This window comes from Rhincodon typus, chromosome 19, assembly GCF_021869965.1.
Source record: "Rhincodon typus isolate 14 chromosome 19, sRhiTyp1.1, whole genome shotgun sequence".
Taxonomy (NCBI): Eukaryota; Metazoa; Chordata; class Chondrichthyes; order Orectolobiformes; family Rhincodontidae; genus Rhincodon; species Rhincodon typus.
This window is the reverse complement of record NC_063350.1, coordinates 31,078,015-31,090,941: the sequence shown is the minus strand read 5'-3', so window position 1 is coordinate 31,090,941 and position 12,927 is coordinate 31,078,015. Positions and strand designations below refer to the sequence as shown.

General features: G+C 38.6%; 1 protein-coding gene across 1 annotated transcript in view; it reads right to left on the bottom strand.

Annotated features, from left to right (window-relative positions):
* LOC109928319 (extracellular sulfatase Sulf-2-like) overlaps window positions 1-10,645 on the bottom strand; it is a 299,004-nt gene extending 288,359 nt beyond the window's left edge. Inside the window, exon 1 of the mRNA XM_048608567.1 lies at window positions 10,416-10,645. The gene's annotated coding sequence lies outside the window, so the exon portion shown is untranslated. The remainder of the gene's footprint in view (window positions 1-10,415) is intronic.
* Window positions 10,646-12,927: the final 2,282 nt, after the last annotated feature.

Genomic DNA, 12,927 nt, shown 5'->3' with positions numbered 1-12,927 from the left:
AAGGAAGACACCAAGAGATGGTGGTCAGCATAACAGGACTGACCAAGAATATGTGGATCCAATGTGGAAAAATAATTCATGGCCTGATTTAAAAAAAAAAGGTGTGGGAAGGGGAGTGGCAAAGAACACCAAGATGATAGAGGCCTCTATGAGCTGAGCAGACCGAGTGCACATAGTTCTCCCTAACGTGGTCAGAATAAGGTGACCAAGAAACAAGATGCCAGCCACCTTCATATAAAGAGTGCATTGAGAAGTGGAGCATAGCTGACAATGTCAATGTCATGCTGGAATAGGCAGGCTACTCATATCCTGTCTCCTCATTCTGAGGAAAATTAAAAACAACTCCCACAAAGAATATCAGATGAGCAGGTGGTATGTGGCAGACTGACACAATCTGACGCCAATGGAGGTGGTGGTACAGGATATGGAGAGGACATCACAAGGATGGGAAGCTGGGAGCACTAGTGTCATTTCATTGCACTATCTTCTGGTGAAGGGCATGGAAGAGGCTCCTGCACAATGCATAGCATAGCTTATACCAATATGTGCAGGGTTGGCAAAGTTGATGCATCTCCTGAGTGGTCAAGTTCTCATCACCACCTTCTTGTGTTTCCTAAAACGTCTTCCAGAGGGAGAGCAAAATGTCCCAGCAGAGTGTTTTTGCCAGTCCCCTTGGCAAGGAGAGGCTCAAAACCTATACCAGCAATTATAGGCCCACACTATCCATTAGCCCAGACGAGGCCTCAAGCCAGCTTGGAACATGAAGCACAGAGTTAGCAAGTCATGGGTGTCTGTCTGCTGTACTCACGTCATGCTCTGCGGGGCAAAGGTTACACACACACACTCCAGCCAATATCCTCACTCATTACGTAAACAGGCAAAGGCAATTGAAGAAGCTGATAGTAAGGAACCCCACTCAGAGACACTGACATCATTCCCCATCTATTTTAAGAGGCCCTGTGACAGAGGCTGCCCCAAAATGAAGATTCTCCAGAGACTGATGACATGGCCATGGTAATCAATGTGCATCATATCAATGCAATGCAGTTAGGGATAAGCCAGACAGACGTCTAGACAGTGCTCCTCACAGCAGTGCACACTCGTCCTCTTCCTTTTCATCTCCATCACTCCACCCTTCATGTAGAGTTGTGGGGTGGGGGGTGTGAACAGCTAAGGCCAGCAGCTTTACATCCCTCTCAGGAAATGTACTCTTCACAAACACAAACTCCTCAGCTTCAGGAGAGATACCTCTGTGCCACTGGTTGGGCACTTAAGTATCATTTTCGACTTCTGAACTATGTTGTCCAATAGCTCATTCCAAAAACTGTGTTTAAGTCAGTTGCATGGCCCAGAACCTCTCATCTGCAAAGTGAAACTGTTCCTCTGACGGCTTTTAAAATGACTTCAAGGCATCAATAGTCAGATAATTGGAGGAAGACAAGCTCCTCCTCATCCCAATGGTGTGAGGTTTCATAAGCCCAAAAAAAAAGACAAAAAAAAAAACAAACGAGAGTTCATGAAGAAAATAGAACACTTGCAGGGGAAAATCAGGAACGTGCTAAAAGTATGAAATGTTTTCATACCTACAAATGCCACCAATAGGGGTTACAATTTTAACTATTTTTAATATAGTGATTCATAATAATGATCTGTTTGTTAAAGACAAATTAATCCTTAACCAACCTTTTTAATTCAGTCACTTGAATAATAGTGCTTTTCCAGTGGAGAAGGCACCATAAAATGGTAAAATAAAAGTGTTAAAAAAACCATCATCCCCTGTTGCCATTTGTTGTGTCTTACCTTTTATGGCTCTAATGACTTATTCTCCTACAATGATCAACAGGCACTGTGCATCGAAACTGAAATGAGCACATTCTGTTCTTTCTCTCCGAGAGTAGTCTAACACTCAGTCAACTGAAATTCCGAATACTTGGCTGAGTTTCAAGTCTTATTGCACTTCAACATTTAAATATTCCAATAAGTTTCAATATTTATTAACAGATCATCCCTTTAACACCATTTTTAGTTTATTGACACAAGCAAATAGGATTTCAAGTGTTACATTTTTTTCGTCCTTCACGTGGCAAAATACACTTTTTCCCAATATCAATGATATGGGGGCATTTTTTAAGATGATTAAGTGTTTACTTTTTTCAGCAAGAAATGAAAAATGTTGATAGAACTGCATTCACCTCCAGGACTTGGTGCATACTGTCTAGGTGGCTAAGGGGGTTAACCTGGTGGGCATTGTGAGGTTCAAAGGGGAGATGAGGGAAATGAGGACTGAGGTTTAGAGGGCCTTTAAGTACTGATGTGAGCTGTGGTTCAAAATCAACAGTTGACCTTTCAAATGGTCCACCTCCATATCATATTACTACATTGGAGTCCATAAGGACTACGTATACTGCAAACCCGATAGCACACAAAGAATTTTATGGCTCAGATGTGCAGTTTGAGCTGCACAAAAAATATATAATTTCCAGATTGGGTTTTCCCCAAGTCCCAGGGAAGATTTACACCCCTCCCCAACGCATAAATTCAAAGACTTCTATCAAATCTTCACTAATTCTTCTTTCCTAAAAAGCAGAAACAGGTGTAATCAGTTCAGTTTTTTTAAAGAAAAGCTCCCCCAATGATAAGCCCACAGGTCATAAATTTGTTTGTACTTTCTCCAGTGCTTCAATGTCTCTTTGTATAATCAGATGTCCATCCTATAATAGTACTGAAAGTGTAACATATCAGGCCCCGACACAACTTCAACCTCTTATTTCTGATATGTATAATCTGACAATTAAATCCCAGCATTTTACTAGCATTCTTAAAATGAAACTGAACATTAGGCATGTATTGTAATTTGATTCAGTACATTCAGCCACAACTGAAATCTTGAACTGGAGCTTATGTTCACAAAATTATTCCATAATGTAATGTAAAGTTACTGGACCGTTCAATAAGAACCTCGCACCTGAGCAGCGAAATTAGCTGTGCCAAAAACAAAATTACCTCTGTATAGCACCTTTCATAACTTCAGCACATCCCAAAGCACTTGAAAAGCTAACAATTTTTTTTTTTTAAAAAAGGTTAAGTCACTGTTGTAACATAGGAAACGCTGTAATTACTTTGCATTCAGCCACATCCGAGGACTCCATGGAGAATTCTTTTGGTCATTTTCAAAATAGTGCACTATGACTTGTTACGCAAAGGTGAAAGCTCTTACGTGGTTCTACTTTAACTGCACTTTTTCCAAAGTGACGCGTTCAATGGCAGATGGTAAAATCAGAATTCAATGGTGTCTAAAATTAAAAGCCAGTCTAATGGTGGCCATGCAACCATTGTCAATTGCTGTAAAAACCCATCTGGTTCACTAATGTCCTGTAGGGAAGGAAATCTGTCATCCTTACCTGTTCTAGTCTACTTGTGACCCCAGACACACAACCATGTGGTTGACTCTTAATTGCCATCCAAAATGGTCCAGGAATTATTCAGTTCAAGGACAGGAAAGGATGGAAAACAAATAACACCCACATCACATACAAAAATAATTTTTAAACCATCAATAATTGAGATGTCACATCATTTACGATAGTTAAATTGCTTTTTGAGCTGGAATACTTTTTGTCACCTTCGTCAAATATACATGATGAATGTCTACGATAATCTCCATTTCAATGAGCTCAAAAAAAACAAAAGCACATGAAAAGAAAGTACAGCAGGGAGCAACTGGTTGAATTGAGGTTATTTAAGGTACAATGAAGTGAAATTTTTTTAAGCGCCCTGAAATGAATAAAGAGGAAACTCATGCTTGTAGAAGGTTACACAACAATTGTACTGATAGCAAGACTTCCCCTTTTTCAATGGCATCCACTGTTTGTATATGAGACCTGATCTTATCAGCTTCTGGCTGTACAAACAAGCAGTTTATTTCTTTTTAAATTCACATAAGGTTTGAGTACAATAAGTAAACTTGAAGAATATCTAATTTCACTGGTATATAATCTGAGCATTGCCTGTTTTGCTGGTTGATATTTAACATTAAAACCAAAGGAAAAATACAGCAGAAATCACAGCATGACATTCAGACTGAAAACATGAAAATTCAATTACATTTTCTCTTAAAAAGTATATACGCCTGTAACTGCCACAGAGATTTTCCCCACATCCTTCTGTAACTTTGGCAGAAGATTGATAGGTTCTCCGGGAAACTGATGTTTAAAAAGGAGATTTGTTGATCTTACACTGTTGTAGACTGTAGTTTCAGAGAACATGTTACAATTACTAGACTTATAGATTGTTGGGGGTTGGCTAGTCTAATTGACTGAAGGTTGGTTTGCGATGCAGAGTGACACCTATAGCATGGGTTTGATTTCCATATCAGCCTAGGTTACCATGAAGGTCCTGCCTTCTCCAACTTCTCTCCTGCCCAAGATGTGGTGACCCTCAGGTTAAACTCACCAGTCATTCCTCTCCAGGAGAGACAATGGTCCTCTAGCAACTTAGAAACATAGAAAATATGTGCTGGAGTAGCCAGTCGGTCCTTTGAGCCTTCGCCACCATTCAATATGATCATGGCTGATCATGCAATTTCAGCATACCATTCCTGCTTTCTCTCCATACCCCTTAGTTCCTTTAGCTGCAAGGGGCACATCCAACTCCCTCTTGAATGTATCTAATGAACTGGCCCCAACAGCTTTCTGTGGGAGGGAATTCCACAGGTTCACAACTTTGCGAAGAAATTCTTCCTCATCTCAGTTCTAAACTTGACCTATAGATTGTGGTGTTTTGCATTGTCCTTTGAATGGGGACACGTGACTGCTTGACTACATATCTGTTTGACTATTAGAAATTTAAAGAAGTATCACAGGTCATTTTACCAGGAAGAAGGTGCAAGATTGTTACACTTGGAAACAATGACAACATCACATATGCTAACACTGGATGGACAGTGAGCCTACAGTGTCAGGAAAGTGTTGAGAATGCTGTTTTGTAAACAGTTGTGCTTTAAACTGCTCACTTACTTCCAAGTTGAGTCTCAAAGCATATCTACTGGATACAAGGACCATGTGAATCGTATTACCACAGGAATGGACTTCAAGTGAGGTGGGCTCTCAGATGTGCAAGAAGCCACAGACAAAGGTTATTCTGCCAGGATCCAAGATTAAGGGAGCAGCTGGAGGTCAACAGTCTCTATAGTTCACTGCACAGGAATACGAGGATAAGAGCTTACACACAGAACACACCAAGCTAGTGAGGACTTGAAGTGAGATGGCAAATTCACCTCGGTTGTGCTAATTGCTCGCAAAGACCTTCAGGTTGTTTAACAATTCTGGGGTTAAGGTCTCCAGGCTAGGAGCTAAGAATCTCTTTGAACCAGGTCCAGGACAATTGAATAACTAGTTAAGGGATAGTGAAAACATACCTGTAAAGTGGGTTTGTCATTTACTTTAAAATTGAAGGGAGAGTTTAGTCCTGTAGTTGAGCTGTCTACGAAAACAATTGTTATTATGCTTCCTTTTTTTACAGTAAAGGGCAAAACATCAATTCTTGCCATGTCATCCTTTCAGCTTTTAACTGAAAGTTCAAATTCATGTTAAAGTTATGTCGCTGCAGAGATCTGGACAATCACTGCATTCAGAAGATAACTATCAAAAATTCTGGGGAAAATCTTCTCCCCTCCAAGCATCGGTCTGAAAATTTGTGGTAATCCTGGGTTTAAAATTGCACAGCAGTTTATATATTCCTATAGCAATCTTAAAAATGTAGTGTCTTTTCTGAGCCTTCATTTCCCGAAGAGTAAGCATTCATAAGTTTATTATTCAGATGTCTTATGTGTTTACTTAAGTGGTGATTAGAATTGTACACAGCACCTCAACCGTACCCAAACCTGCTACTTGGTCTTGGAATTTGTGTTTACATTTGTAGTTATACACCTCAAGATCTAGCCCGCAATCTTTACTGCTGTTGCACAATGGATATTAATTTGGATAAACTTATCCGGTATTAGCAAATATCTATTTGGTGTTTCTCAACATTATTTTGTAGTTTCTGCCAAATCACAAGCCATCCTGATGTGAAACTGTATGGCCATAAAATATAGGAGGTCAAATGGGCAACTTCTGCTATCAAGACTGCTCCGCCACTCAATGAGATTACAGCTGCTCTGATCAACTCCAGTGCCACTTCTCTGCCTTTTTCCCCATTATTATTGATTCCATCCTGGAAAGAAATCTTCCTATCTCAGCCTTGATATATAACTTTATTGCTATTCATTTATTGTGGCGGGTCAAAATCCTGGAACTCCCTCCCTACTAGCACTGTAGGTATACGTACACCCCACTTCCACAAGGATGTTCACCATCACCTTCTCCAGGGCAATAAATGTAATCCTGGGTGATGACACCCACATCCTGTGAACTATGACAGACAAGAATAATTCAGTCATGAATACCATCTCTTGCACGTGAGTTTCTCTCTCCAACATTCTTGTTGGTATTTCCACTGTTTCCAATTTGCCCAATCTGGCACAATTTAATACCATCTTTAAAACTTAGACATGTTTGTTTCTGTCCAAAGTTTCTAATGGTTTATTTACAAAGAAAACAGCAATGGCCCCAGTACAGGTCCTGTGGCCCTCTGCCAATGACATCACTTATCATTCAACAAATTTCCATTCATAACCACCACTTTTTCAGATTTGGCCAATTTTCAAACCTGCTCAGGAACATGGCTCCTGTTCTTTTAGGGCTGAATATTTTAATAACAGATCAAAAGCCTCGCTAAGGTTGAATGATATTGCATCCAATGAATTTCTGCCGTCACCAAAGAATTTCTCTTCTTCGCAGAACATTTGCTAGGAAGATACGTCTCCCACAATTTCATTCACCACTTCTTGTCCTATTCAACCTACTAGGTTGATGGGGAGGCAACAGTCTAATTGTCTTATTGCTGGACTGTTAATCCAGAGACTGTTAATCCAAATCCTGCCAAGGCAGATGGTGGAGTTTGAATTCAATTAAAAAAAACATTTGGAATTAGAAGTCTAATGATGACCATAAATCTATTGCTGATAATTCGAAAAACACATTTAATGCTCATTAAGTAGGGAAACTGCCATTCTTACTTGGTCTGGCCTACATGTAACTCCAGACCAATAGCATTGTGGTTGACTCTTAACTGCCCATTTGCTCAGAACGTCTACTCCTTCAGATTTGGGGCAGATAAAACTGACCGTTTCCCGGTTGTCCTTGCACCATATGTAAAAGGTACAGAGTCAAATCTTGAGAGACAGAAGAGACCGAGTCCAAAGCAGGGCACTACAATGAATTTTATGCTTTGCTTTTCCTACAGTGAGAAGGATTTTTGTGTCACTATTCTAATGCTTCCCTCATGCATCAGCAGCTCTTCCAATTTCAGATACTTTGGTGATTTTCTGTTCTTGTATTCAAGCCTACAAATACACAACTATCATTGAAACACGTGGAAATAATATTGTACTTCACCTTTTGTGCACTTGATTTTAATCATTTCAACCTAGATTACTCTTCAAAATCCATAAAGAAGCAATATCAGCCTCAAAACAACATCAGTGGCATTACCACCACACTAACAACAAGAATCCTGCTACTAACATTTTTGCAAGACCTACTGTATAAAGTGAAGCATCATGCATCAGGCATTAGGTCCCTTTTTTTAAAAATGGATGAATTAAGAAGCTATGACATGTAGACCTATAAGATTGTTATTTGAAGATAGTACATCCAGATTGCAGTAGAGACCCCAGAAAAGCAAGTATTATTTTGTTCGGGCCATAAAACAAGATCCAAAAAAGGTTACAATCTAGGTAACTGAAGAGTAAACTATACTCAAATCAAAACATTTATTCGAACAGCCTGCACAATGGCATTATCATCACTGTGATTCGTGGTAAGTAGGTGCATATCCACAGGCTAACCTCATCCGAGCCCAACATTGTATTGTAACAAATGGCTCCCTCTGGTGGCTCATCGGGTTCCAGAAAATTCACACTGAAAAAGGATAGGAAATATTTCTGGTAAAAGCACACACTACACAAACATTAGTTTCCATATTTGAATACGAAGACAAAGGAAAAGAAAAATCAGAATGCAACATCAATATTGCACTGTACTTTCATTTAACGTAATGGCTAAACTCCTTTTTATTCAGAGACACACATTTGGGGATATAGCAGTCAATCCCAAATGTGCACAGAATTCTAATTTTGGCTTTGTGCAAATTATGCACTATTCAAATTGCCTCATTAATATTTAAATCAATTCTGTGCACAACCTGACTACTATTAGTGCCATTGATATGACATACACAGAAGATGTAGACATTCTCCCACCAGGTAAAAGGTCCATCTTCCAAGAGAAGACATGGTACCTTGAATGAACCAAACTGAAGGAGGGCTAATGGCTTTGCTGTCTCAGTCTCCCCCTAACCTATTTTTAAATAAATCAGAATTCTTTACATCCACAATGACATCATATTACGCTGGAGGTTCACCTGGAGTTATTCTGCATTTACAGTAAGTCTTTGTGTATTGAAGGGGAAACTAGTCATCTTTCTTTATTCAAGTATGGCCCAAGTGCATCTTAATCAATACAGGCACAATTTGGGTGCAAATCTCAGCACAAATTCAGTCTGCATGCTTGGATAAATATAAATGGAAAAAAAAATACATTTTCCAGATATAGGTCAGTTATGCATGGAGATCTTTGTGCATCAAATAAAAAAAATCTGTTGAGTGTTTCTGGCACAGTACTCCGATTGGATTCAGCCCATAGATCAATGGCAGCTTAGGAATTAAACAAAACCAGACCAATTCCCAGCACAATCACAGGCATCCTGAGAGATGTGATCTGTACCTTGGGACACTGACATTCAAGTCACAAGTCAGACCTCTTGCTTCCAGTGTGAAAAAAACGCGAGATTATTGCTGCTTTGCAAACAATTTCTAATCAATATTTACAGTTTCTCAAAATGGTGAAATAACTTATTCAAAACTATTAGAAAACAGAAAGTGTATCAAACTAAAACTTGAATCTTTTCCTTAACAAAATAAAAACCAAAAGAACTGTGGATGCTGTAAATCAGGAACATAAACAGAAGTTGCTGGAAAAGCTCAGCAGGTCTGGCAGCATCTGTGAAGAGAAATCAGAGTTAACTTTTCAGGTCCAGCGACCCTTCCTCAGGACCCTGAATGTTTTCCTTTACATCTTACGGATGGTCTCAGTGTGGTTGCCTTTTCTTTTGTACATTTACAACTCTGGACATTTATGTTAGTGGATATTTGATTATCTAATACAACTATAAAATCTGTTGATAGTGTGGCAATCAGAAGACAAAGTAATTGTTGATCTTTAACATACTTAGACATTTTGATCATGTCAAATAGTCTGAATCCTTCCTCTTACACAAGTGAGTTTTTTTTTAAAAAAAAAATAACCTGCCCAAGCTGAATAGCATTGTCTAGAAAAAGCAGCCATTCAGGAGCAAAAACAGATTGCATGATTAAATATCATATAATTCAAAATGTAAACATTTCACCATTGCATGAATGCTCAACACTTGGAAAAGCTTACTTAAAAATTAAGTTTAAAATAACAATTGCCATGATAAATAGCTGCCCTTAAACAAGTTTATGCAACACAAACTAAAGAAAATGATTGTCTTATGATCAGCATGCAAAAGCAAATGAATCCAGCAGTACATAAGTGTAAACTGGGTTAATATAGGTACTACACAGATCAAAAACATATTCCCACACAACAGGCTGAAAGAACGACAGGTTCAGAGAGGTTTAAGGAGGTTAACATTGTTGCTCGAGTCTCAAGAATTGATCAATTGCACTCATTAATTTGTTGTTTCTAATAGGAAATTTAAAAAAAGGGCTTACAAAGTGAACATAAAAGACAAAGCAAGTGAGGCTGTCATGCTACCCCAAACTATAACTGTTCTACAAGTACAACCAGAACTTAAACACTGAATTTCAATCTATAATTACAAATTCACTGCCAATGGAGCTAAATATACCATTGATACAGCATCACAATTTACAAGAACAGCAGCAAGTAACAATCTTTGCTAATTCAATTCATTCATCTTGGTTACTGTTATAACAGTTATAACAAACTCAGGTTCAAGACAACTATATACAGCGGGGTAGGAGGTAAAGTAGTAGTGGTAAAAACATTACATGAGAATAGAAACACAGACAGGCTCCAAATAGAATGCAGTGCAATCTAACTAAAACATTCATTACAAAATTATTATCTTAACATGACAGATCTTACTTTCAGCATAGCATGAGTTTACTGTAACTATAATCAGCCTATAAAACACAACACTGATACAGAGCACGGAGTAAAGCATGAAACTGCAGCAGTTCACACTACCTTTATCAGTCAGTCTTCTCTCATTTCTAGGACACGGGCTTCTTAAAAAGGATCCCCTTAACAATGCCAGGAAGCTCTGAGACCACACAGCTCCGAAAAGGACTCTCAATAGCTTCTCCTCTCAACCCCATTCAACTGCAGTGACTGAATTAGGCCAGCTCTAACCATCTGTTGAAACACGCCTGGATTAGTCACTGTACTCTGTTTGCACCCAGTTGAAAGCTGCAGGCTGGGTGTTTCCTAGTAGCAGAGGCGGAGCATAGATTACCATCTAAAGCACTCCAGAATTCTATGATTGGTACCTTGCAAAGCTAATTGGTAAATGAGCTATGTGAGGTGGGGAAAGTTACTAAGTGGATCGGTTTTGTTTAAGCTGCCTGTGCTTCAAGGACCGTGCAGATTCTGGGCTGGGTATATTTGTGCATTCACAGTACATCTGTAGCAGACATTTCAGTTTGATCAGCTGGTCTTTATGGATACAGAGGGGAAAGGTATTCTTTATTTATTAGGAAACAGCTGGCTTAATTGGGCCCAGCAGCAATTTATTGAATTCACTCTGATACCATAAAATGAGAGAACAGTGCATAAAATGCCTTTCCTACTGTGAGATTCCAAAGGCCATTAATTTCTGAAAATCAAATGTGAGAGAAAAAAAGAATGACTTATAAAATGCACAGGTGAGTAAATCCTTGTGTTTCCCATCCTGTTTTTTAACCCAACAGTAAATGAATGATGAATCAATTGTATAGATTTTTGAATGATTGTGCAGGTAAATTGTGGTTTGCATAAATCAATCTGCAGCAGGACGCAAGGCAGACAAATTCTTGAATATAAATTTAAGCTTTTATATCTGAATAAGCTTTTCAACAAATTTCATAGCAACAATAAGACAGGTGGGTCTCCTATCTGAAGATAAAGAGCATATCTTGCACTTGGTCCCCTTGTGGTGCACAAAAATGAGCTACAGCACGTTGGCAGCTGCTGGTACGAAAACCCATGAAAATTAAAAAGAACATTAAACAGAGAATAAAACACTGTCAAATCTCTGCAGCCAATGTGTCAGTACTAATAAAAACTCTCCACCCCCTTTAACCCGTGCAGGACTGCAACAGCCTATGTGTTGTAACGTCTAGGTTTTACTGCATTTTATTTCATATATGTATGAACAGACATACACAAAGGAGTAAGCCAGTCAGCCCCTTGAACCTGCTCCACTATTCAACAAAATCACGGCTGATCTGATTATAACCTTAAATCCATATTCCTGATAATGTTTCAACCCTTATTAATCAAGAATCTATCTACCTTTACTTTAAAGATATTCAAGGTCTTTCCTTTCACCATCTTCCGAGGAAGAGCGTTCTTAAGACAAGTGATCCTTAGAAAGAAAAGAAGTTTCCCCTCATCTCAGTTTTAATGGGCAACACCTGAACTTAAACAGTGACTCTTAGTTTTAGATTGACTCATGAGAGAAACCATTCTCTCCACATCTGCCCTATCAAGACTGCTCAGGATCTTGTGTGCTTCTATCAAGTCACAATCCTAACTGTTTTGTTTATTTGTAAAATTTCTGCAAATTTCACAAAATCTGCTTCCAATTTCCATGACATAAAATGTATTTTCTGACTTTTGCAGCTGTACTACAATAGAACGCACCTCAGCTTTCAAAGAGGTTCAATGGTCAAGCAGTGCAGTATTAACGGAATGGCTGAAGTCACTCAGAAAGCTTTTGTGTGCTTCCTTTGTTTCCGCTAAATATCTTTCTGCGGGTATCATTAGTAATCTCACTGGCTACTCACTTGTCTGAAACTCTCTGGGAGCAATAAAAAACAAAAATGATCATTTACACGTGTGATGTTAACACTCTGATAGGTTAAGGGATTCATACCAGCAGTCTGGAATATTATATTTCTAATCTTTGATATAACTTGCGTAGAAAACATATGCAAGATTTTATTTATATATAAAATCACAATTAAAACAGTTCTCAGTAATTATTTTTGAGAAATGCAGATGAATGTTACTTGTGAGATGTAGTTCAAGATAGCATCATTAGTATGTGTGCTCAAAATCAACTTGTGTTAAAGGATGGCTTATTTCAGGACATCAAGGTGTTATAAATGGCATCTTATTTCAGGGGAAGTAAGATCTAGCTGTATTGCAATGTAACTGATTCTTAAAACTGACAACCTGGCTGTATTTGTAAGATAAGAAGTGCTTACACTAATTATATACAAGCTATCCTATCTTATGGTTCCCTGGGAGACGAGATGCAATGCAACCTTTTCAGGGTTACAGTTGCAATATTACTGACTGAAGAGCTCTTCCATCTGCATCACAACAGATCCGTCTCCCCCATCAAACCATGAGCTCTTTATCATGGCATATAAAATTTATACTTATTGTACCTGAACCTGAGCTCATGCTATATTGTGTAACAGTCTATGTTTCCATTACTCTGTCAGTTCATTTTATATTAACATTCTGCATTGTTGTTACCCTGAGGTCTCCT